Below are 27,947 nucleotides of genomic sequence, written 5' to 3'. Positions count from 1 at the left end.
CTATGGGTTCTTTTGGTTATCTTTATTTATTTTTGTAGGAATCCCTGGAAAATGTATAGGGCAACACATTAAAAAGGAGCACAGTTTTGTTTTCTTTTTGAGAAGTAGAAGATTTCTTCCCTCTGTATTTTCATCACCTGGATTAGGTGCATAGGATATGATTTGTATAAAGGTTAACATATAAATTTCAATGAAAATATAAATAATGTAACTCTAAGAAAACACAATATTAGAACAGCTATGTAACTACAAATTCACATAAACTCATTGTTCACTTGTATATCTAAATTATATACATTTTGTGTCCTAAATATATCTTAATTTCAGCTGTTTTCCTCTCTGTTTCTCTCTTTCTGTCTCTCCTTCCCTCCTTTATTCCCTCCTTCTCTCTACCATCTTAGCTCATAGATTCATCTTATTGCACTATTCAGGTGATTTCTACTGTGGTTTATGTGACTGTGTCCCCCTGGATTTATGCTGTGCTCAACCATTGTGGACCCCCTCTCCCCAGAAGTCCCATGAATCCCAGATTTGGCCGCTTCTGAATTTCTACAATAGTTCCATAACTGGTCTCTATTAATTCCCTCTACTTGGTTTTCTACTTCAAATTCAAGAAAGTAAACAAAAATTTAAGTTATGAAATGGCAGTCGGCTGATATGAGGTGCTTTCAAACACTGAAATACCCCTGGGGAAATAGATCCATCGGACACACTCAGGTTTCCTTATTAATTTCACTGCCAGCCCATTTTTCTCGTCTGTTTTTCTAAAGTAGTTAAAACTCTTCTAAAGAGATCTTTTAGTATTTGGAAACAATCCATGGAAACTTAATCTTCTCTGGTTATTGGATTGGGTATTAAAGAATTTTTGTGGATCTTTGCTTCCTTATCTATAAAATGAAGGTTGTGATACTATACTGGAGGTTTTTAAACTCACAATAGCACAAGACATTGTCAAAAATATAGATTCAAAGTCTCCACTCCAGGATTTTGAAATTTCAGGGGCTCAGACCTAAGATAATATATTGCTGACACGCTTCCCAGGTGGTTGGGACTTGGTAACTACTGGAATAGGAATTATGATACTTTTACACATACAACTGCCCATGATGAAATTTTTTCATCTATAGTTGAGTTTTTTGGAATACTTTGCTTCCTTTTTCTCTGCACTGCCCCCCCGCACCTCATTAGTTTGCATTTGACTTGCTATTTGTTCAGTTTGCTAATTTATTTTAAGTCAGGAATGCAGTGTTAGTATATGGATAGCATGTGTTATGCCTTGAGTTATTTTACCATATGTCTGCTTCCTACTTTTGCAACTCTATTGTAACTTTTTTTTTTTTCTTTTTGAGATGGAGTCCCACTCTGTCACCAGACTGGAGTGCAGTGGTGCAATCTCAGCTCACTGCAACTTCTGCCTCCCGGGTTCAAGTGATTCTCCTGCCTCAGTCTCCGGAGTAGCTGGGACTACAGGCGCCCGCCACTACACCGGCTAATTTTTGTATTTTTAGTAGAGACGGGGTTTCACCATGTTGGCCAGGATGGTCTCCATCTTTTGACCTAGTGATCCACCCGCGTCGGCCTCCCAAAGTGCTGTGATTACAGGCATAAGGCACCATACCCAGCCTATTGTAACTCTTTATTTAATTTCTGTGCTTGAATTATTAGTTACATCTACTTTGATCTCAACTTTTTTTTCTTAACACAAATTGAATGAATTTCCTGAACAAATATAGAAGAGAAATTACTAAAATGTATAAACTAAAATTAAAATTCTAAGCCCCCAGCTGACTGAATTCCCTTCTTAGCCAAGGGCATTCCAAAGAAACCTGAAAAACGAGTGCTTGCCATGACAGGAAGGGCAGGCCCAATAGGCCTTGTTGTACCCCCTCCCTTTTAGAGGCTAGACACAAGTGACCAATATCAACATTAAAATAGAGATCCTAAAACTGACAGAACAGACTCTTTGTAGCAATAAGATAAAACTGCAACCTGACTCAACCAATGTATATCTTGCACGTATTGATTTATGTCTTTGCCTGTAACTTTTGTCTTCCTAAAATGTATAAAATCAAGTTGTAACTCGACCACTTTGGGCACATATTCTCAAGACCTCCTGAGACTGTGTCATGGGCCATGGTCCTTAATCTTTGCAAAATAAGCCTCTAAATTGATTGAAACCTGTCTCAGATACTTTTGGTTTACAAATGCTAAAAACGAATACAACTATTGCAGATTGGCTCACTCTAACAACAGGAAACACCATGACAGATAAAATATTTGAAGTCAGAAAGAATTTTACATGTTTTAAGAGGACTACAGAATAAGAAGAAGAGAAACCATTGGTGTTTACAGGTAATGGGGGCCATTGAATAACTCATCAGTTTTTTACGGTGTACTTATTCTATATCAGACTGTCCTGGTGATACGGGGTGAATAACAGAGATAACATCCTTGCTCATCTGTATTAGAATTGTATTGGTGGGGAGACAGAGAGACAATCGATAATCAATTGATAATTCATTAAGTAAATGCTAATATTTAAATAATGATAAGTGGTACAAAGAAAATTTTAATGGGGTGGTGTGATGGAAAGTAACTATGTGGTTATTTTGTATTACAAGGCTAGGAACGTCCTCTCTGAAAAGGTAATATTTAAGCATGAAATTGAGGGATCACAGGGCAACTATGCAAAGATCAGGGGGAAAATATTCTAAGAAAAAGGAGGAGCTTAGTGTAAACATCTTAAATCTGAGGACAAACTTGGTTCCTTTGAGGAGCCAAAATAAGGCCAATGTGTTAGGAGAGTAGTGGATTATAGGAGAGAGTACTGGGAAGTAATAGAACAGCAGCTAAATCTTGTAAGGCGCTGAAAGGGTTATGCATAAGCCAAAAGAAGATAGTGACATTATTTTATTTAGTTTGCATTTTTGACTGCCATGTGAGGAACGTACTAAAAGGGGCCAAAGTGAAATTAGAAAACTCAGATGGGAGCCTATTTCATTGGAAACGCAAGGCATGGCATGGCTGTGCCTTGGATTCGAGTGATGTTGGTAGAGACAGAAACAAGTGCAAGGATTTTGAAATGGGATTTCAAGAGGCCGGGCGCGGTGGCTCAAGCCTGTAATCCCAGCACTTTGGGAGGCCGAGTCGGGCAGATCACAAGGTCAGGAGATCGAGACCATCCTGGCTAACACGGTGAAACCCCGTCTCTACTAAAAAATACAAAAAACTAACCGGGCAAGGTGGCAGGCGCCTGTAGTCCCAGCTACTCGGGAGGCTGAGGCAGGAAAATAGCGTAAACCTGGGAGGCGGAGCTTGCAGTGAGCTGAGATCAGGCCACTGCACTCCAGCCTGGGCGATAGAACGAGACTCTGTCTCAAAAAAAAAGAAAAAAAAAAATGAAATGGGATTTCAAGGTAGGGTGTGCAAGACTTACTTATAGATTGGTAAGGATATTGAGAGAAAGAGAAGCCCACAAAAGTATGTCTTGAGCAACTAAGAGAACAGTGGTGCTATTTACTTGGAAATGCATCACTAGGCAACAACCCATCACCTCCCTGCTCATCCTTTATAATTCTCTCAGGCATTTTTATGTGAGTCCCCATAATCAGTCTTGTGTAGTGAAAAGAGTTGTGAAAACATCTAAACTCTGCCCCCCACCACCAGCTTTGGGCTGCTGGGAAATTTGCAAGATTTTGTAATGTCGAATTTCTATTTTATAATGTTAGCATTAGATGAGATCATGAATGTGCATGGGAGGGGGCTGTACAGAAAAAGAGTGTAAGTCTTTACATAAAAATCCAAACATTTCCCAACTATATTCTATTCTCTCACCACAGAATACAATTCTTACGATTAGGTACCACTAATCACGATTATCACTGACAGTCATTTCAGTGAATTTTATCTGAAATGATGGAGGACTCCGAAGTTCTTTCCATCTATCTGAAGAGAGACCTATCCTGAACCATAATTACCATTTGAATTTACTTCAAAGGGCCAAACATTTCTCTAGTTTATTAACTCACAGCATCATGATCATACTGGACAAACTGTATTATTCTTCTGACCTTGAAAGGTTATGTGTCTTCTTAGTTGCCTAAAGGCAAATTATCACACCTAGAGGCCAAAGTAGCATCAGATAAGCTCAGTGAAAAAGAGACAGCTGGTTAATTGGGTAAACTGTTGAAAATTCAGCTATGACTCACTATTAGGGTTTACATATATGTTTACATATGTATGTTTGAATCATATGTAAATACAAAGTAATAAACTAGAATGAGAGAGATATATACAAATCTAGATGCTACTAGAAATAGTTTCTCTTTTCCCAATTTTTAAAATTGTGTTAAAATACACATAACGTAAAATTTACTATCTTAACTATTTTTACATATATAGTTCTGTGGTACTAAATACATTTATAATGTTGTACAACTGTCACCACTATATAACCATCTCTATAACTCATTAAAATTTTTATTTTTATTTTTTAATTTTTTTTTGAGATGGAATCTCACTCTGTCGCCTAGGCTGGAGTGCAGTGGTGTGATCTTGGCTCACTGCAACCTTTGCCTCCTGGGTTCAGGTGATTCCCCTGCCTCAGCCTCCTGAGTAGCTGGGATTACAGGCATGCGCTACCACATCCGGCTAATTTTTTTTGTATTTTTAGTAGAGACGGGGTTTCACCATGTTGGTCAGGCTGGTTTCAAACTCCTGACCTCGTGCTCTGCCCGCCTTGGCCTTCCAAAGTGCTGGGATTACAGGGGTGAGCCACCGTGCCCGGCCTATTCTGTTTTTTAAGGTGTGTGACATGATGTTTTCATATACATATAACTAGTGAAATAGTTACCTTAATCAAACAAAGTAACATATCCATTATATCACAGTTACTTGTATCTTTTGTGTGTGTGTCAAGAGCACCTAAAATCTACTCTTTTAGCAAAAATTCTGAATATAATATTGACTGTAGTCCTCATGTTGTGCATTAGATCTCTAGTCTTGTTCCTCCTACATATCTGCTACTGTGTAATTTTTGCCCATTTTCACCCATCCCTCCACACCAGCCCCAGTAACCACTGTTTCATTCTCTATTTCTGTTTTAAATGGTTTAGATTCCACATACAATGAGATCATGCAGTATTTTTCTTGTCATATCTGGCTTATTTCACTTAGCATAATGTCCTCCAGGTTTACTCATGTCATCGCAAATGGCAGGATCTCCTTTTTTAAGGCTAAATAATATTCCATTATATCTATATTTATATCTATGTGTATGGGTGGTAAAAAGAAAAAACGTATATATGTATATATACACATACACATCACATTTTTTTTTTCTTTTTTTTTTCTTTTTTTTCTTGAGACAAGGTCTTTCTATGTTGCCCAGGGCGGAGTACAGTAGTGGGATCAAGCTTACTGCAGCCTCAACTTTCTGGGCCAAAGTGATTCTCCCACCTCAGCCTCCTAAGTAACTGGGACTACACGCACATGCCACCTCATCTGGCTAATTTATGTTTTATTTTTATTTTTTAAACACGTTTTTTAATCCACTGTCTTGTTGACGAACACTTGGGTTGTTCCTGTCTCTTGGCTGTTGTGAGTAATGCTGCTGTGAGTGCAGATATTTTTACAAGGTGGTAATTTCATTTCCTTTGGGTATATATATAGAAGAGTTATTGCTGGATCGTATGATAGTTCTATTTTTAATTTCTTTTTTTCTTTTTTTTGAGATGGAGTCTCACTCTGTCGCCCAGGCTGGAGTGCACTGGGGTGATCTTGCCTCACTGCAACCTCCGCTTCCCAGGTTCAAGTGATTCTCCTACCTCAGCCTCCTGAGTAGCTGGAATTGCAGGTGCCCACCACCCACACCCAACTAATTTTTGTATTTTTAGTAGAGATGGGGTTTCACCATGTTGGCCAGGCTGGTCTCGAACTCCTGACCTCGTGATCTGCCCACCTTGACCTCCCAAAGTGCTGAAATTACAGGTGTGAGCCACTGTGCCTGGCTGGATCATATGATAGTTTTATTTTTTTATTTCTTTAGGAACCTCCATACTGTTTTCCTCAGTGGCTGCACCTATCTACATTTCCAACAACAGCATAAAAGGGTTCCCTTTCCTCCACACCCTTGCCAACACTGATTTCTTGTTCCTAACAGGTGTGAGGTGTTATTGTAGTTTCGATTTGTAATTCCTTGGTGATTAGTGATGTTGGGCACCTTTTCATATTCCTGTTGGTCATTTTTATGTATTCTCTGAGGAAATGTCTATTCAGATCCTCTACCCATTTCTTCATTGGGTTATTTGTTTTTCTGCCATTGAATTTTGTGAGTTCTCTATAAATTTTGAATATTAACCCTTATCACATAAATGGTTTGAAAATTTTCCACGAATCTATAGGCTGCCCTTTTATCTTTTTGACTGTTTCCTTTCTGTGCAGAAGCTTTTTGGTGTGTGTGATATGTTCCCATTTATTTATTTTTCTTTTGTAGCCGGAACTTTTGGTGTGATATCCAAAAAAATCATTGCCAAGGCCAATGTCAAGGTACTTTTTTGTGTATGATTTTTCTTAAGACTCTTATGGTTTTGGGTCTTACACTTAGATATTTTATACATTTTGAGTTGATTTTCGTGTATGGAGTAAGGTCAAGAGTCCAATTTCATTTTTTTTGCATATCGATGTATAGACTTCTCAGTATCATTTATTGAAAAAACTAGCTTTTCCCCATTATGTCTTTTTGATGCCCTTGTCAAAAATTGGTTAACTGTGTACATTTGGGATTACAATTATGTAATTTTTTTTCTTAAATATATAGAATAAGCATTTTCCTACCTTTGTATGTACTGTGAGGACTTGATTTGCAACATCTGTATGGTATTACTTTATATGAATGAGTCATGAGTTGTTTAATAAATTCTCTAATCTGTAATAGAACCCTGGTATCACTACCAGTATCACAGTTTTCTGCTGGTTAATAAAGTAGGGTTTATTAACCCTACTTTCTGAAAGAGAATTTCAGAAATGTGTGGACTCACTCATTTGTGGATTCACTTTGCTCTTGGCTGCTAATGTAGAGTTATGATCAACTATATCCCACTGAATATACTTCATATTTTGAGTATAGATTCTCTTTGATATGGGACTTTGATATACTAAATCATAGCTTTGGGCTCATATTTTTTTTCATGGATGGCGGATAAATGGAATTATTTTAGGAAAGGAAAGAAATGGTATACTTTAAGAAGCCTGTATAACTTACCTTTAGCTCTTTTTCTATATTTAAATATATTTTAGAGAAAAAAATCATAGTACCTAATACTTTTAAAGCTAGAATTAAAGTGCATTAAGGCTTTCTTAAATCTTGTTATCTGTCATTCTAAATCCTCTTGAAGTTAGCTATAAAGAATAATAGATATGTATTCAGTGAGGATACTGAAGATTTTTACTGGCTTTTGGATTAGAAGATTTTCAGCTATCAGTGTTTAAGCTTTAACTTGCTGTCAGTTAGTCTGACAAGGCCAGAATAAGATTCTAATAGTTGTGATTGTGGAGAGGGTGGTTTTTCATTAGGTGAGGCGAAGTGTCAATTAAAAGGGTATTGAGATAAAGAAATAGAAACTAGATTAAGTTTATACTTTTTCATGATGATAAGAAAATCCATTTTTGAGTTATACATTTATTTGAGAGTATGCTATCAGAGGCAAAGCTGGAATACCTTACATACTTAAAAGACTGCCTTTGGTCCTCAAAAGACTTATCAACTGCTTAATAATCATTTAAACATTTTCGTATGTATGAAATAAGCATATTTTAAATAAAATGAAATGCCAAGGTCAAACAATGGCAGTAACTTTTAAAGACACTCTAATCAGCAATCTTACTTTCTCCCTAGGCTCTCCACATAGTTCCCCACCATTTAAATGCTGAACATTTGCTGTCTTTCAATGGGGATTCTAATCTTATAAGAAAGTCTGAAACCTATATTTGATGTATATCCACAAAAATAAAATACTGAGCATGTTTCAGCGTGACTGTCCTTTTTTAGAAGCAATGCCTGGTAAGCCTAAGCTTAAGATTTTAGTGCAACAATGAAAACTGAACATGCATCTATAAAATGCATTGAACATCAAGCTTGAATTTGCTTTTTTGACTAATCTACATAAATAAAGTTTCTGTCTGATAGCTGCTGCATCTAGTAAAAATGACTGCATAGATGTTCTTAAATTTAGGAAGCCTTCTTAGGATAATTTGATTTAAAATGTAGGCTATTTATCAAGTAAGAAATTCACTTAGAGAAGACCCAGGAAACCCCTTAAAGAGATGCCTTCAATGGAACTTAAAGCATTGATTTGCACAGAGCTGCTCTCACACTGCAACTGCATCCGGTGTGCTTCTAGGTAAGTGGCATCAGGGATTTATTATTTAGTGACGGTTAAGGATTCTTCTTGTTTATTCGTAAAAAATTACAATATTGATTTATTTAACTACTTTCTTGCAGCCCCTACAGTTTCATATGAGCAATCCGCTGTTACGAGATTGGGTGTTCTGTAAGTGATACATCACTTTTTTTCTGATGGCTTTCAAGATTTTTTCTTTCTCTTGGTTTTCAGAAGTTTAATTATGATGAATCTTGGAAGGATTTATTTGGGTTCATCCTGTTTAAGTTGCACTTAGTTTCTTGAATCTGTAGGTTTGTGTCTTTTGCCAAATTTGGATGTTTCAGCCATTATGTCTTGGAAGACCCTTTCAGTCCCACTCTTTTTCCTTGCTTTTTGGAACTCCTATGATATGGATGTTTACTCTTTTTGTTTTCATCCCACAGGTCTCTGGGTCTCTGTTCATTTTTCCCCATCGATTTCCCTGTATTTTTCAGTCTGAGTAAATTCTATAGACTTTTTCTCAAGCTTACTGATTCAGTTCTCTGTTATCTTCACCACTATCAAGACCATTCAGCAAGTTTATTATTTCTATTATTATATTTTTAAGTTCTATGATTTTTATTTAGTTTAATGTTATTATTTCCATTTCTTGACTGAGATTTTCTATTTTCTCAAGATAATTTGTAACTGATTTTTAGCCATTTTTATGATGGCTGCTTTAAAATCCTTGTCAGATAATTTCAATATCTGATTGATCTTACTGTTAGCATCCATTGTCTTTTCGCATTCAAGTTGTAATTTGTTGATTCTTGGCATGATGGGTGTTTGTTGTTGTTGTTGTTGTATCCTGAATATTTAATCTATTATGATAGGGCATTCTGGATTCTATTTAAATCTTATGTTTAGCAGACAGGTTTTCCGCTTAGGTTTAGTACACAGGTTCTGAACTATTGTTTTGAGCTGTGGTTCCAAAACAGTTCAATTTTCAGAGCGTTTGCAAAGTTCTTTTGGTCTTCCTGCACTTTTGTCAAGTGCTAATGTGGCTGTTACTGGTCCCGGTTAATACTGACCTAGGGGAGACAAGGGGTTTCCTGAAGCTAGGGAACCCATATCTCTAGGTGCAGGGGAGAAGTCTCAGCCCACTGGGACTATGAGGCTTTCCAGGCCAGGTGGGTTTGCGGCAAGATCCCACTTGCAGTGTCACCCAGCTGCCCGGTACCTTTTGATGGAGGAGGGGAGTTTCAGGCCCTGAGTAAAAGGAGAGCACTTTCTGTGACAGATTATCACTAGTGGAGTTGGTTCCCTATCTTTTTCCCTTGCTAGTGGTGCTGGCTCACCTGGCATTGTTAGGGAAACCACGATTCTTTCCAGGGGAAGTAAAAACCTCTCTCAGCTGCCTTCTGTTGCTAGGTTGAGGGTCAGGGAACCAGGTATGCCTATTTCTGTCCTTTGGGAAGGAAGGGCGTGTACAATACCCTATTGTGTTATTTTTCTAGGCTTAGTGTATCAAATCATTTTTCCAGTCTTAGTGTCTCAAATCATTTTTCCTCCCTCTTATCTTCTTTCGGAGTTTTTCTATGTTGCCTTTTATGCTATTTCCAGGGTTTACAGTTATACTAAGTGGAGAAGAGTGGGAGAAGTGAGTGTGGCATCTTGTCTAGACCTCAGTTTTTTATCTGCCATGTCATATCAAAAAAAGAAGGGAAGGTGAGGTCAAACCAGCTTGGAATGCTGGTTCATCCACTAATCTATATGACTTACAAGAAATGTATGTAACTTCTTTGAGCCTCCTTTTCCTCATCTGTAAAATAGAGTTAACTGTTTTATTCATTCGCTCTTTATGATTCAATAAAATATCTGTCATTGAGACCTTACTCAAGACTGAGCACTGTTCCGGGTACTGGGAATACAGTGGAGTACAAGACAAGTAAGATCCTTGCTCTCCTGACCCTTCACTCTTTACACAGATAATCAACAGGCAATCAAAAAATAATTCTGCAAGACAGTGATAAGCTCTATGAATAAATGAAACAGAGTAATGAGGATAATGACTAAGCTGGGGACTTAGATGACCGTGCTTCAGATACTTAGGGAAGGTCTCTCTGAGGACGTGGAATTTCATGATCTCTTTCTATTGATTCAGCCCATATTTATTGAGCTTTTACTAGGTCCTGGGGATATATCTGAACAAAAAGCTGAATGATGAGAGAGACTCAACTATTTGAAAATATGGAGCGATACCGTTTCAGAAAACATGTACTCTATTAAAAAGATCCCTGAGGTCAATCAATCAATCAATCAATCTAGAGATCAAGGAACTGAAGAAGATGTGCAAAGTGGTTGGGACATTGTAAATGTGAAGGCGCATCATCCCGAAGTAATCAGAGAGGCAGGCAAGAAACTGACTATGCAGGGGCTTTTAGGGCACAATAGCGAATTCAGTTTTATTCTGCATGTAATGGGAAGCCTTAGAGAGTTAAGCAGATAAGGGATACAATCCATATATGTTTTATAAAGATTACTCTAGCTTTTCCGTAGAGAATGAAATGCAGAAGAGCGATAATAGAAGCTGGGATGCCAGTTAAAAGGCCATTTCTGCTGTCCAGGTAGGAAATAATAAAAGTTGAACTTGATAGGCAGTTGTGGAAAAAGAAGAGGTTGTACATCAAAGGCATATTTAGCAGTTTGAGCAGGCAAGATTTTCAGAATTGGCTTTGTGAAGTTAGGAAAGTTGATGACTCTGTTTCTGATTTTGGCCAGATGACAGGGGCCATTTCAGAGATGAGGGAGATTGAGAGAGAAGAGTGTTTTAGAGTTGGAGTCAGAAATAATTATATTTGTTTTGGAAAGGTTAAGTTTTGAGGTGTCTGTAGAGATCTGTGGAGAGGTACTGTAAATAGTAAATATTCAATTCTGGAGCTCATGGGGTTAAGGGCTGAGGCTACTGTGTAATCGGGTGTCACCAATATTCAGATGATATGGAAGGTGGTGGGACTGCAAGACATCATCTGAGGGGAAAACACTGAAAGGGTAGGGAAAATTGTGACCTACTCTGTAATTTTAACATTAAGAGTAGGAGATGCATCTAGCAAAGGGAGATCCAGAAGGAGTAGTTAGGTTGAACCAAGCAAAAATCAGGTAATTCGGTGTCAAAGAAGCTAAGTGGAAGAAATACTTTAAGAAGGAGCAAGTGATCAACTTTGTCAAATGTCTTAGTAAAATAAAGACAAGAAACTGAGCACTGAGTTTGGTAATTTGGAATTATTAAGTGGCCTTGACAGGAGTTGTTTTAGTAAGGTTGCCAGGGTTATTGTGAAAGTTATTAATATATGAAGTTAGGCATTCTAATTTTAATTATTTTTCCCTTCCTCAGTTTCTTCATGTGTAAAATGGTGATAATAATGCTTTTATGCTTGTGTCACACTTTTTGTGCTCATATCACTAGATTTTTAAAACGATTAAATGGCAATCCATGAGAAAAATTAAGCTATGCAGTTACACAAATGTATGCTCAATATATATATATAATATAATTGCAGAAAGGCATGTTTTAAGCAAATGCACATTCAGCATTTGTCTCTAATGAATGGATGTTCATTCCTTTAAAAACAAGTTTCATAAAATAAAAATTATCTCTGAAATCATAGATATTTAAATAGTTGGACTTGTCTTTAAATACATATGGAGATATGCAAAAAATATACATTGTTTTAAAACCAAATATTAAAACATAATTTTCCAACGTGACCTAACCTTTACATAATCCTAACCCTAACCCAGGTGACACATATAAACATTTTAAAGGTGCTCAAAAGTTTATTTTTGGAGATTATCTTTCATTTAAAAAAAAATAACCATTTCTACCAACATCACCATCCTTATAACCACATTTAAAATCACAGCAAAAATAGCTACCACTTTTAGGGCATATTACATATCAGATACTTTATATGTATAATCTCACTTAATCTTTATAGCTATAATATAGGCATAATTATGATTTCTGCTTTATAGATAAAAATTGAGGCTCATAGAAGTTAAGCAATTTGTTCAAAACCTGCAGATAGTGTCAGAGTTATTTTTAAAATCAAATATTTCTTAATCCATCATTCTCACTCAACACAATTGTTCCTCTTCATATTTGGGTGTGTTGACAGGTTAGATTTGGTAAAATGAGGGTTCTGGAGTAGCTACATAGTTAACATTTCTAGACTTGAGACCAAAGCCAAGTTTTACTTATTCTAGAAAACACATACACACACATGAAAAAAGCCAGAAGGTAGGCTAGAACATCAGGCCAAGGAGAGAAAGGACTTGAGATACAGCAAAATCATTTGCAAATGTGGAACTCTATTCAAGACTGAATGTATATATTGCAAAAGGGATGGGGAAGAAAGCCAGGCTATAAGTAAATAAAACATAATATATCTTGGTTGTCAGTTCACTAGGCTGGAGAGAATTCTAGGAGTCATGGTTGGGAATGCTGAACTTTAAAGATAAGATATCCATCCTTTTGAGAGGCTCATAAAACAGAAAACCATTATGTATTTGTTTTAAAGTTACCCAGGGTTGGCTTTAATCAGGTATGGTAAGACATGCATTATTACTCCACTAAGTAATCACCTTGCAGCACTGGACCAGATCATTCTGCAGTTGCTAAAGGGTATGTCTGTGGGTGGTGTAGAGAAACAGGACTAGATGATTTCTAAAGTTTCCTACTGCCTGTGTTGCTTAGTATCGTCTAATGGGGTCTTTAGAAGAGCGTGATATAAGACTTATTCTGGCAGTGTGTGCAGGATGCACTGCTGAGAGGGAGCTCACCCGGGAGAGTGCTGTAATTGAAGCAATGGGCATAGTGAAGAATTGAAGTAATAGTCAGCAAACCTGCATTCTAGCTTTCCCTATCCTACTCTGTTGCTGGGTAACATTGAGTGACTTCCTGGACCATTGATTAAAAAGAACTCCAAAGAGTTTAGAGATTCAAAGCTTGGAAGAAGAGCCAACAGTGATGGAATGAAATAGGAATAGAAAATCATGTGGTAAAATACATTGTTAACTAGTTATATAGAAAGTGTACAATAAATATATATTCCTTTGTATATAATTCCATTGGATGGTAGGTTTTCTATGGAAAGTAGGTTGTAGTCAACCTGAAGATAATCTGGATATTCTTATTAAAGTTAAACAGAGATTTCCATTACTTACGTCTCCTTTTCCCCTGTTCCTATAATGCTGGTTAGCTGCCACAGGGTCTCTGGTAAATAACTTGGTAAATGTTTCTTAATTGCCTTTTATTTTGCTCTAAACATTTTCCCGGTCTTACAAAAATAGACTATGTGCGTCTCAGGCTAAAATACTATGTCTAGATCTCTTACAGTATCTAGCAAGTATGGATACTCTCAAAATATTAAGAGACTATGAATTTGTTGCTTGTAATAATTTTAGGAAGCTTCTACTTTTTGTCCTCTAGTGATGAAGAAATCTGGGGGAGGATGAGGTGCTCATCCAGGGTCAAAGGCAAGGTAGTGCTGGTGCCATGACTCAGCCTAGTGCCTGGTTCTGTACCGTGTCTCTTGATTGATAGGTTGAGTATTGAGTGCCTGCTTAAGCTTTCTTATGAGCTGACTGGTTTTTAAAAGAAAAGCTAAATTCATTTAAATGTTTTACAAATTCTAATTGCCCATAATTATATAAAATTTCTTGGATGATATAATTTTTAACTAGGCCTTTATTCTGTCATTTGTCATTGATATAGATGACAGGAACAGAATATGTATCAAAATGTCAAGTGTACTAGGATGATGACATTTTATGTAAGTGCATAATTAAATCACATTTTGGAAGAACTGATAATCCTTATTTCCAAAGGAAATGAATTATGCTTCAGAACGCTTTTTTGAGGTGTCTTCAGTTGGCATTCCATAGCTCTGTACCAACCAGCTTTATATGTTACTCCAGAGCTGCCAAAGAAGAAAAGATGATGCTTTCTGTGCCAACGTGGGGAAGACTATGTAAAATGTACCAATATCTAAACCCTTCCCCACAGCACAGCGGAAGATGCCCATTTTATTTCTAACAGCATGTCCTGGGGCCAAAAACTAACTGCTTACCTTCACTACAAACATTGACAGAGGTATGATCCAGTGCGGGATTAACTGAAAAATATTTGCTTACTAGGAAGTGATATCACTCATAGGGCTGTAAGTGATACTAATAAAAAATGATTTTGCAGTACTGATGTTTGGTAACATCTGTGTTTTTAATACAATTGTTTGTGACTGTCAAATTGCCAACCTCTCCACTCAATCCCTCATCAAAAGGGGAGAAGTATGGTGATAATTTTTAAAAACTTAAGTATATCATGATTGTACTTTAGAGTTTTCTGAGCATAATCCTATAGGGTAGAGAATGTTAATAATAAAAACAGAAGTGTTGTAAAAGAACTTTAACTTCCCTTTTTATGTTATATGTATGTGTGTGTTTGTGTACATGTATATAAATCAGCTGGAAGACAAAAGTAAAAAAATCGTGCTTCAGGATTATTTTAATGATTAGATCCTGAAAAATTATTTTAAATTTATCATTTGTATTTTGATTGTGCACTCTTTATACTTTCTACTGTGGCATGTGTTGTATGTTTATGTAGCTTTAAATTTTATAGGACACTAATGATGATTGTAATGGTTTCTTAAGTGGAACTTGAAAATTATTTAAATATGCCAAATGTTATTTCCTACCAGATCTTGCATTTTCAGTGACAAATGAAGACAAATGAGGCACTGCTATAAGTATAGTTATTTAAATATTATATTTTTCTTATGGGTAAGGTACATCATTTAAGACATCTTTAGTTATTTGAGTGAGTCCTGTGTCTTCTCCTTTGCATCCAAAATTGCAGATATAAAATGGCAGATAAACTTTCTTGCAAGGGAAGAATAATTTCCCTGCTTAACAGTAAGCTGTTTTGATATATACTCATTGATGAACAAGAAAAGATATTAGAAGAAAGAAATGTGAACAGGTAATACAGATAATTTGTTGCTAGTATGTTTCCAAGCTATGATCCAAGAGTGACAATCTAAGACTCTCCTTCTGATTAGTTTAAGCAGCCAATTCAGGGATGATAGACAATCAGTGTTGACAGAAAGGAAAAAAAAATGTATATCTACCTGTCTCTATCTATCTATCTATCTATCTATCTATCTATCTATCTATCTATCTATCTATCTATCATCTATCTATTTACCTCTCTATCTGATCTATCTATCTACCTCTCTGATCTATCTATCTACCTCTCTATCTTATCTATCTATCTATCTATCTATCTATCTATCTATCTATCTATCTGGTCTCTCTCTCTTTCTCTCTCTCTCATCTCTATCATCTACCATATCTATCATCTATATAATCTATCATCTGTCTCATGGATCTGTCAGGGTCTTGTCAAGAAAACAGAAACTACATTTAGAATTTCAAATAAAGATGACTTAATTTATGGAATTGTGTATACATATATTATAGTGCTCAAAGGGAAAGAGAGAAGGGTATGGTATCTCAGAAATTTGTAACTGTAAGAAGGAACAACTACCCTTAGAAAAGGGCATGCTACTAGAAACTGGGAACTTGAAAAAATAGTCCCTGCAGGGCTGATGGTCAGGTTTCTGAAGTGGAAGTTTGGCCTAGTGCATGCTTGGTGCTCCCAGGGACTCAGGCAAGTGGCTGGTGCTCTGGCTCCAAGAGAGTGAGGTTTGGGGTCTTGGATGCCTCCAAGGGGTATGAGGAAGCAGGGGGATGTTTCTATTGCAGAAGAAGCTTGAAGCTAGAGACCACTATTCTGCTGCTAGAATAATGCTGGCAGCAAGTAGAAAACATGAAAATAGTCTCTCATACCTTTATTTTTCTTTCCAATCTCCTTAAAATAAAAAAATAAATAAAATCTAAATGAAGGCCAGAATGCAAGGGGATATGGAAAATGTAATGTATAGAAAACTAGTCCTGGCCTCACAGAGCCAGGTACAGAAAGGGGTGTTTGCAGCAGAGAGACAATAGCCAGCTCATCTTATTCTTTACTGTCTTCGTAGCTCAGATTTGTTTTCCTGGCAGCCTTCACTTAGATGTCTACCAGATGGCTCAAATATCAAAATGTTGCAAAACCAAACAGATTTTTGTTTTTCACCCCCAAATATGCTTTTCTCATGTCAGTAAATGGTACTATAATCCATCCACCTAGTGGGAGCAAAATGTAGTTTTGTTTTTTTGACACCTCTCATTCTCTTGCATTCCAAATTGAATCCACTAGGGAGTGCTGTCAGCTCTACCTCTAGAAGAGACCCTGACTATAATAGATACTTCCTGACATCTCCACAGCTGTGATTTGAGCCCATCACCATCCTTTCTCATGGAATATTTGATTAGTCTCCTAACTAGGCTCCTTGCCTCCATCCATGTAATGTTTTACTACTTTCCTTCTCATGCACTGTGACTCAGTTGTCCTGGAATAAGACAAGCTCCTTTCCTCCTCAAAGCCTTCTTTCTGCCTTGAAATCTATCCTTCTGCATATTTGCATGGCTATGTCCTCCAAATTAATGCTGCAGCTTTAATTTCAGCACCTAAGGTAGAAGGCAGACCTCCCCCACCATGTTTTTGCACCTTGCTTGTCTTGAGCCACTGTTGCCTTCTAATATATTCTTAGTCTTTTTGGTTTTCTTTATGATATTTGCCATTATCTATAACCATCTTTATAATTGCATATACATATTTTTAATCTCTCTTAGAATAGCAACATCACAGAGCTTAAAGAACACCACAAGGTATATTTATTGACAGAAAAATATCAGTAAAAGGGACATAAAACCACAGGTTCCTGAAGCCAAGGGAACTCTGTTAAAATGTAGGAGAGAGAGCTTATACAAAAGTAGGATTCATGGTGAATAAAAAGGGAATATTTTTATTAATTAATTGTTAAAGAAAAATAAATAAAATATTTGTAATGAGTTGATATAGAAAACTAGTTAAGCATTAATCTATAAATCATATATTTTGGATTTTAATTTTCATATATTTTTCAAATGTCCCAGGCATTCAGACTATAGGTGTTAGTTTTAGGTTTTGGAGAAGTATTTTGAGACACAACTAAACCACTTGAGAGACAAAAGCGTAAATATAAACCAAAGAACTGTCAGCTCTGTCACATCTCTTTTATTAGTGAGACATTTATGTCAGGACTAACTCCTGTTGTGGAAGCAAATGTGGACTAAGTAAAGAATGAGAGTTAATGGAAAGCAACAGAAGTTATATAAGAGAGATAGGGAGAAGCAGGATTCTTCATCAGCCAAAATTTTCACAGACCAAGTTGTCAGTGGTTTCTCAAACCTAGTTCTTTTCTTCTGGATATTGACATTCCAGAGGGATGCATTAGGTGGGACGGAAAATAATACAGTTTTGAAAGATGAGGAAGCTTTTTAAATCTAGGAAAATTCATCTAAGATGATATGGTAGGAGAAATGAAATTTACAGCAAATTGGCTTCAGCTGCTAGTAGAGATACAGCGCATTAGCAGTCCAAGCCTCTGAGGGACACACACACACACACACACACACACATACACACAAAGGCCTTGAAAATCTAAGAGGCATAGAAAGTAGGAATCAAATAAGTGATGCCTTCCCCATACAAATGGGTTTAGATATTTAGAGGAATAGTATCTGGGAGACACAAAGATTTTCTCAAAACTTGCCATTTGTTGGTGCAAGGCTGTATTAGTACGTTTTCACATTGCTGATAAAGACATACCCGGGACTGGGTAATTTATAAAGAAAACGAGGTTTAATGGATTCACAGTTCCACATGGTGGGGAGGCCTCACAATCATGGCAGAAGGTGAAGGGCACTTCTTACATTGTGGCAGACAAGAGAGAATGAGAGCCAAGTGAAAGGGGTTTCCCCTTATAAAACCATCAGATCTCATGAGACTTACTCACTACCAGGGGAACAGTATAGGGGAAACCGACCCCATGATTCACTTATCTCCCACCAGTATCTACTACAACATATAGGAATTATGGGAGCTACAATTCAAGATGAGATTTGGGTGGGAACACAGCCAAACCTTATCAAAGGCTTCGGTAAGTTGTGTTAGTGGCATCTCTTTGATTTTGGCTGAGAAACAAATGCATACAGTCAAAGTGCAGGTTAGAGGGACTCTAGCAGTCCCTACTTGAGGCCCTTATGTTTCATTTGCCCTCTGCAGGTTTTAAAATCCTTAACTGTCATTGTCTCTACCACTCTATGTGGAGGACTCAAGGACACTTTTAGTTCTCACAATTACACTGTAATGTTTGAAGTGCAGTTCACTTTGTTACAGCGGATATGGAACAGATGGAGAGATAAAAGATATGCAAACATGCAGAGAAACATGTATTTACTTATGAACAATAGCAATCTGAAATTAATTTTGGTCACTTACCCAAGGCTTACTCTTCAAATCTTTAAGCACTACTCTATTCTACATGACAACCCAGTGAAACAAAGCTTGAGTTCACAAACATGGAATTATTACCTAATATTTTAATATTTTTTGAATGCTTAATAAATTTACAGGTATCATGGAGAATTCTCTAAATAAGTAGCAGGATATACGTGTTTAATTTTTTTTCTCCCCATGTTTTTTTTTTGATTGCATTAAAATAATATGATTTCTTCACCTCACTATCTAGTTGGATTTGAAGATTAAGCCAAAAGGAAATGTATTTTCCTTTGTTTACATCCTGAATTTTTAAAGGCCACTAATCACTATCATTAAAGGATATAAGAAGAGAAAAGGGTTTGCTTAGATATTAGAAAAGAGAAGAGGTTTTCTGAAGAGACAGAAGATAGTACATTTCTTTGGCAGAAGAAAATATTTTCTCACATATACATATAGAAGCAAGCAGAGCTACCATTTGACCCAGCAATCCTCATCCCTGGATATATAGCCAAAGGAAAATAAATTAGTTTACTAAAAAGACACATGCACTCATCTGTTCATCACAGCACTATTTGCTGTGCCCAATAGCAAAGACGTGGAATTAACCCTGGTGCCCATCAATGAGAGATTTGCTAAAGAAAGTATGATATGTATATGCCATTGAATACTATGCAGCCATAAAAGAGAATGAAATCATGTTCTTTGCTGCAACATGGATGCAGTCAAAGGCCATAATCCTAAGTGAATTAATGCAGGAACAGAAAACCAAATAACGTTTGTTCTCACTTGTAAGTGGGAACTAAACAATGAGCACACGTGGACCTGAACATGGGAACAACAGCACACATGGACACTGTGGACTACTAAAAGGGAGAGGGAGGGAGGGGGGCACGGCTTGTCAAGCTACCTACTGGGTGCTATGCTTACTACTTGGGTGATGGACCCATATCCCAAACCTCAGCATCACACAATATTCCCATGTAATAAACTTGCACATGTACCACCTGGGTCTGAAATAAACCCTGAACTTAAAAAGAAATAAAAAAGAAGACTTGAGTATGAGAAGAAATAAAAAGGAGAGATTAAAAAGACAGTTTTCAGAAAGAGCATATGCTCTAATAGCTGATCTCAGGGAAGTTTTTCCAAGGAAGGAAAAGCTGGTGTCTGGGAAGAACCAAATGTGACGACTCGCAAATGATCAATACAGAGTCATTGTTGGGTTTCCTGGTCCACACAGGAACTGAGCCATTGCAAACTGCCCCACCTTCAATTGGGCACACCTTGCATGGACTGTATCCACCTAGAATCTGTCCTAGCAGTTCCTCCTGTAAGTGTCTTATAAGGACCTCACTTCTTCATCCTTCAGGGTCCTATGGGGTTTTTGCCCAGTAGGAAACATAACTGACCTTGCCCTACGACTTGCTTTGCTCCTATTTCAGTATTTATTCTTGCCCTCCTGGACTCTGCCTGGTGCAAATCTCCATGACATTTGTAAGTAAAAAATGTTAGAGTTCAAACCTGTGCTCCCTAGCCACATCTCTCTAATTGGGACACTTAAATAGAATCACCTTGAGATTTTCTCTGGTGGGATCAGTGTTAAATATCACACTTGTATTACCTCATTTAATATTAATAACTAGGGTAAGTTTGGTTATTAGTAGCTGTATACCCATTTGGTAGGCACATTTTATATAAAAAGGAAGCTTTGAGACGTCACACAATGAAGTCACATGAGGTATCCTGTTTGTTCCACTCCAAAGCCAAATTCTTCATCCCATCTCTTCCAACCCCTTCCTTTCTCTCTCTTCCTTTCCCTTCCCTACCCTTCCCTCCCATCACCTCCCTTCACTTTTCTTTCTGTTTTCTTTTTTTATTACCCCTCCCCCATGTCCCCTTCACTTTGCTTTGCTTTACTTTTCTTTCCTTTTTTCTCTCCCATTCTTTTCTTCTTTTTTTCTTTCCCTTTTTTCTTTGCTTTCCCTTTTTTCTTTCTTTCCTTTCCCTTTTCTTTTCTTTCCTTACTTTTTTTCTTTCATTGCCTATCCTTTTCTTTTCTTTGCCTCTTTTCCTTTTTATTTTTTGCTACTCTCTTTCTGTTTCTACAAGCAAAGTAACTTAGTATGCATTATCTTAACATTTTAACAAAGGCCCTTTCCATTGCATTTGAGTTGTCTCAGATGGCTAATGATAGGAGTGACCCCAGTTGAAGAAGTAATTCAACCCTTATATCCATGAATTGGCCTTCTTTCTAGAAAAGAATATAAACATCTTAAATATTTAATAAGTATGATTCCATACAAGAGTCATGTAATGCATTTCTGGGATTATGATTTATTCATAACAGGCCAGACTGTTTAAGACTGGGTGCCTACTGTAAATAGCTGAAGGAAGAGATGGGAGAGGTGAGACAGAAAGAACTCCCTAGCTTAGAGATTCAAAAGACCGAGAAAGGTCTTAAATAGCTGATTTGCCTCCCTCTTACATGGACTTTATAACTCGCCATCCTGACAATTAGAGACTTAATCTAATTTAACCAAATTTAAATGTTCCTTATGAAAATGTTTTATGTCTCTTATTTAGACTCTGTTTCAGTCCTTTTGAAGTCTGAGTTTGGATGTATATTTTATAAAAAGCATAGAACTCTTACTATGTTTTGAGATTTTGTTATTACAGTTATGTATAATCATAATATATGGCTAAAAATAATATTTTTTGCATGTCTGATGTCTTTCAATTACATATGAGTTGAGCAATATTGGAAACAAGAGAGCTATCAATACCCAAATATTCATTTAAATGTATGTAAAGTGGAAATCTATGCTCAGTGGAAATACACCGGTAAGGGATAAATTGAAAAGGGTGTTACCTCAAAGATTGTTAGCATTGCAAGTGAAGGCTTTATTTACTGTTGCCTATATAGTTTTGAACTTGAATGTTAAACATGATATGAAACTAGATTAAAATAGAGTTGGATCCAACAGCATGTATGTGAATTTGAGGGAACTTAGCCCACAAATGACATGTTTTTGGTCTAAAGCAGTGAAGGGGAGCTCTAGAGCTTAGTGAACAGTTGAAGTATGTCCTTGTAAGTCATCATGCTGGTGATCAAATGAAGTCTCACAATTTATCAATGAACAAAGCACTTAGTCTTGCTTTTCATGTAAGTCATATTATAATTCCCATTTATAGGTTGCATCTAGAATATTTTTCTATTCAATATTTTCTTGTTAATTACTGTTGATTTCCTTTTAAGTCAGCAAAAGAGGAAAAAATCAATTTTTTTGACTTGTAAACTTTTTCATCTAATATTTTATGAATTATTTCTGATATATTTTATAGGAATAGTTGATAATATTAGCAATAACTCACATTCTTACAGAAAAACTTTCAGTTTTTCTTGCCAATGAAAAATTCAGGGTTTTGTTTCTCCATGTAAAACTGTCACTATTTCTGAAGTAGGAGAGTTTTGCTGAAGAAATTGCTTCTTAATCAAGAAAGTGCAATCTGGACCCTCCTTGAAGCAATAGAAAAGGACAAGTAAAACATAATTGAATAGAAGAGCAAGAGCAACATATTTACAAAGGATTTTATCCACAAGTCAGACTAAATCACAATTAGCTCCACTATTTAAATGGGAGCATGGTTTTATGCAAACTTAGAAATTGCTCAGGAATGGATAAATAGAATGGAGGTTCCTCTTATCCGACCCACTGACAGTTTTCATGTTTATTCTTACATTCTTTATACTTGCACGATGTAACACATTTATTCTCCCCACTGGAGTCACTCTGATGTATATTATACATTAATATGCACATTTGAATGAGATGTCAGGTTCCAGGTTATAATAAAAACTGCTTGTAAAGGAATTTTCTCCTGATTTCAAATCTTTAAAAAAGCCACAACAGATTAAATTATTTTTAAGGAAGATAAGTTGTGCTTTATTACTTCTTCTTAAATGTTCAAACATTGCTTTATTAGTTATTTTATAGTATATTCCTAGTGAATACATTCATATTAGACCAAGAGGAATGAAACACGTCACTGAGAAGGCTCTCTAATGAGCCATATAGAACTGAAACAACTACATGTGCATTCCAAAAATGGACCATTAATTGAAAAAGGAACCAAAGTGTGAAAATATAATCCTATAGGATGGAACTTAAAATGGTGAAATATTTTAAGGCTTTAGAACTTTCAATCCACTTGTGTGGAAGAAAAGGTGAATGTGAAACATGATTTGTTTTTTCCTCTACCTAAGGTAAAGCATTTCCATTAAACTGCTGTGGTAATCTAACATTGAGAAAGCAGTAATTTTTTGAAAACTTTGTCGATTTGACAATTTAACAAGAATTCTTCTCTTGATTTAATAATTTTTTTTTTTTTTGCTTATTTAAGTAACATGTATTCATCACACTGGTGGCTCTTTTCTTGGGTTGCTGGTACTGCAGGGATAATTAAGATGGAAAGTCCCTACTTTAGGATAAACAATGACATCTCAGTAGTGCTGTGCCCACAAACAAACATGGTGAGAACTGGGGCCCTCTTTGGATGAAGATATACTTTATCTTCTGCAACTGGGATCTTTTTGAGAGTAAAAGGGAGAGCTTTTAATAATTACAACTGGGCCACAGGCATAAACCTGGTCTGTTCTCGACACACTGGAATATATGGTCATCTAACTTATTTCAAAGCAGCAGATCATTCGCTGTTTCATGTTGAACCTCCGTCCGCATTGATTCATCTGTTGTTTTCTTGTACCTTACTTGCATGAATCCCATCTTTCTTTGTTCTCTTATATATCTACTCTTAGCTTCAGGTAGCATTTTTCTGACTCTAGTTCCCTCACTTTGTCTTTCTTTTTCTTATATGTGTATAAATTTATCATGTCATTTTAAAGCAGTGATTAACAAGCTATTCTGTGGAGAGGTGTGGTGTGAGGGCTGGTAAAAGAAGGGCTGGAGGCAAAGGGTGGGTTTTCAAGCTCTGCTTTTGCTTCAACTATGGCAGCTCTGTTTTATTTATTTTATTTATTTTTATTTTTCCCCAGAAGTTTTTATCTCAGAACAGATTAGTTGGCTAAAATGTGTTCTAAATTTACTACATATTATCCTTAATAAGTCCATGAATTTGCTTCAGGTGATTCATGAAGCTGCTGAAATTGTATGTGATAATTTGTTTCTTCATGTAGTTGTATTTTTCTGAGAAGAAGATACACACACACATTTTTTATTTATTTAAAAAGTTTGTAAGTCATAACGAATTAACCACCATCAGTCAAAGTTTACATGGGACAGCTTGAATTTTCAAAAGCAGATTTGATTTAGAAATGACGTACAAGAACTTTGAGACTGTTCATAGCTGATAAATCATCCCCTATGTTTCTATTGAAGCACTAAAAAAAGGATACTGAAATGATGCAATAATTCATTATTGTTGGGGAAAAAAGAGAAAAGAATGTTATTTGAATCCACATTTGGTTAGAGCCATTCCTGCCTTATTTGTGGGTTAGCATATTTGATACATGGGGAATTAAATATCTTTCTGCTCAATAGCTTTCTCTGAAACTTGGTTAAATAGAAAAATCATTTAATGAAACCAAGTTTAAACAGAAAACTTCTCAGTTTTCTATTGTTGCGTAGCAAACATTTCCAAGACTCAGTGGCGTGAAAATGATATTTATTATTTCTCATGATGCTGTAGGTTATTGCTTGTTTTCTGTCTTGACGTCTTGCCATCTGGGGGTCACTTAGTTGTGTAAGGCCAGGAGCTTGGCCAGGGCACCTTGGTTCTCCGTGTGGCATCTTGTCCTCCACGGTCTTTCCACATACACTTTATCTGCAAGAAAAGAGCCTACAATTCTTTACAACATCGAGACTGGCTTCCAAGAGAATAACCTCCGAGTCCTTACCAATCCTCTGCTGACTACATATCTAGTCATGCATGGCCAAGGGATGCCCTCTGTTCAAGCCTAGAATTAATATGGAAGAGAACTACCCAAGGCATGAATATGGGGAGGCATGATTCATTGAGAGCTACCAGTGTAATGTCCAGCACAGAAAGGAACTTGATAAAGTTGTTTGCACCAAGCAGGCTGCTATTTTATTGTTCTATTCAAAATATTTTTTGAAATACTCAGAAAATCAAAATTAGGAAGAACATTGGCATAAATAAATAGTAAGGTAAAGGCAGAATTGAGTAACATGAGAAACATATATATAAGTGATAGATTAATATCAAAAATTGCTTTTATAAAAAAATCTAACAAAATAGGCAAAGCTTCATAATTAAAAATGAATTAAAATAGAGAACACACCTCACAAAATGAGGAACAAAAATGGGTTTTAGGTCTAGAAATAGTTATGGTTAATTCTAGGCTTATGTACTTCTTAATTCTATTATGGGTTTTGTAACCAAATATTATAAAGAAACTAATTTGAAGTAAAAACACTGAAATGGATGGTGCAAAATTGTCATTATTTGTAGATAATGTGATTCTTTATCCAAGTAAGTATAAATAACTCAGAATGATTAGAATTAGCAAGACATTGAATATTTATAAAGTATATATGAAAAAATAAAGAGCTATATTATTTATCAGCAATCATTCTTTATACAACAGTTTTCATTCACATTGGCAGCAACATTTTAAACTATCCAGGAATAAAGTAACACATTGTCAGTTCATGGAAAGCTATCAAAAACATTTTCTTGATGATCAGTATATTAGTCTTTTCTCACACTGCTATAAAGATACTACCTGAGACTGGGTAATTTATGAAGAAAAGAGGTTTAATTGAATCACAGATTCACATGGCTGGGGAGGCCCCAGGAAACTTACAATCATGACGGAAGGTGAAGGAGAAGCAAGGCACATCTTACATGGCAGCAAGAGAGAGAGAGAGAGAGGGAGAGTGAAGGGGGAAGTGCCACTTTTAAACCATCAGATCTCATGAGAACTCATTTACTATCATGAGAACAACATGGGGGAACCACCCACATGACCAAATCACTGCCCACCAGGTTCCTCCCTGGACACACGGATTACAATTTGAGACGAGAGTTGGGTGAGGACACAGCCAAACCATATTAATCAAGGACTAATAAAACTGAGCAAGAAGTGTTTAGGGGCTATATAAATAAAGCTAATACAGTCAATCTGAGACATAATAAAGGCTTGATTAAATAACACGTAGGATTCCATGATAGGTATGAATATTGTAAAAATGTCAGTTTTATTCTATTAATTAAAAAATGTAATTCAATTTTATTGCATACCTCCCAATAACTTTTTTGGAACTTCAAGTCATACAGAAGTTTAATAGAAGATAAAAATATAAGTGTGAATGATATACATTTCTTTTTATGAAAGATGAGAAAGACATGGGGGCACCAGCACTTAATATTAAAATAGTGTCAAGGCTGGACACGGTGGCTCCTGCTTGTAATTCCAGCACCTAGGGAGGCTGAGGTGGATGGATCACTTGATGTGATGAGTTTGTGACTCACCTGGCCAGTATGGTGAATTCCCGTCTCTACTAAAAATACAAAAATTAGCCAGTGTGGTAGCAGGTGCCTGTAGTCCCAGCTACTCTGAAGGCTGAGGCAGAAGAATCACTTGAGCCAAGGAGGGAGAGATTGCAGTGATTCAAGATTGTGCCACTGCCCTCCAGCCTAAGTGACAGAATAAGACTGTTTCAAAAATAAATAAATAAAAAATGGAAATAAAATAAAATAGTGCCATCATAATCCAAACAGAATGCCACTATCACCAAATCCCAACAGTCAAATTAATGGGACTATATACAAATGTCAGAAACAGGCTTCATTGCCTTCGGAATTTGGTATATGATAAAGTTTCAAACCAGTAGTAAAATCACAGTTTAAACAGAAATGCTGCAAACATTACTACCTATTAATAAACTAGATCTTTACCTTAAATCATAACTTATAATAAGCCAAAACAACGGTAACTGGTACATTTGCCTACATAAAAATGCAAAACTTTTATATCTCAACATATCATAAATGAAAGTTTAAAAGCTTAAATTTCAGTTATACAAGATTAATAAGATTGAGAGGTCTGTTATACAACATTATATCTATAGTTAACAATATTGTATTGTACACTTAAAAATTATTGAAAGGATATATCTCATATTAAATGTTCTTAATACAGCTTTTTCCCCAAACCTAAGAGTGAATATTCTTTTTAAATAAAGAGGCCATACAGAAAATAATGAAAAAATTAATATAAAAACATATACCAAAAGTAGTTAGGACATAAACCAATAAAACAATACAAAATTTAAAAAAAAAAGAATGTGAGTTGATTAATCTCAGAATTGAGTAAAGAAAATAAAAATAAAAATACATATATTTTACATTTTAGAATGTGAAATCTTGAGGAAAAAAGGATAACCAGTGTTGGAAACAGTTAAGTAAATAAGACTTAAACATTAAAGAGGGACTGGTGGTTCCCACCTGTAATCCCAGCTGCTGAGAGGTTGAGGTGAGAGAATTGCTTGAGGCTACCCCTGCACTCCAGTCAGGATGACAGAATGAGACTCTTTCTCTGAAATAAATTAATTAATTAAATGGGAAGAAAAATTGAGGCAACATATGCGTAGAACAATCTGTGAATAAAAAAAAATATTTTATATGATAATGTTTTTTGATCTAGTAATTTTTCTTCCAGAATTTACCCTAAGGAAATAACCATGAGTGTGAATTAGAGAATTAATACTTAATAGCAAACATAAAGCAAAATAAAAGTAACCCATATTTACAGCCACAAGATATTATTAAAAACCTTATATCTATATGATGGGAATACTTGTAGGCATTAATGACTCATGGCAAAAGGAAATATATACTTCATAACATATAATAACATCCAGGGCACATTAATATATGAATAGTGTATAAAATATTATGCATAGTATAATCCCAATGCAACAAATCTTCAAAGATATATACCACAATAGTAATAATAAATATTTCTTGTTTGTGGCATTATAAGTGATTTTTGTTTCTTTTTTTAATGTGATTTTTGTGTACTTTTCCAAAATTGTTTAATCATTTTTCTACTTTTGTAATTA

This window comes from Mandrillus leucophaeus, unplaced genomic scaffold (assembly GCF_000951045.1).
Source record: "Mandrillus leucophaeus isolate KB7577 unplaced genomic scaffold, Mleu.le_1.0 Scaffold361, whole genome shotgun sequence".
NCBI classification, from domain to species: Eukaryota; Metazoa; Chordata; class Mammalia; order Primates; family Cercopithecidae; genus Mandrillus; species Mandrillus leucophaeus.
Note: the sequence above shows the minus strand (reverse complement) of the source record.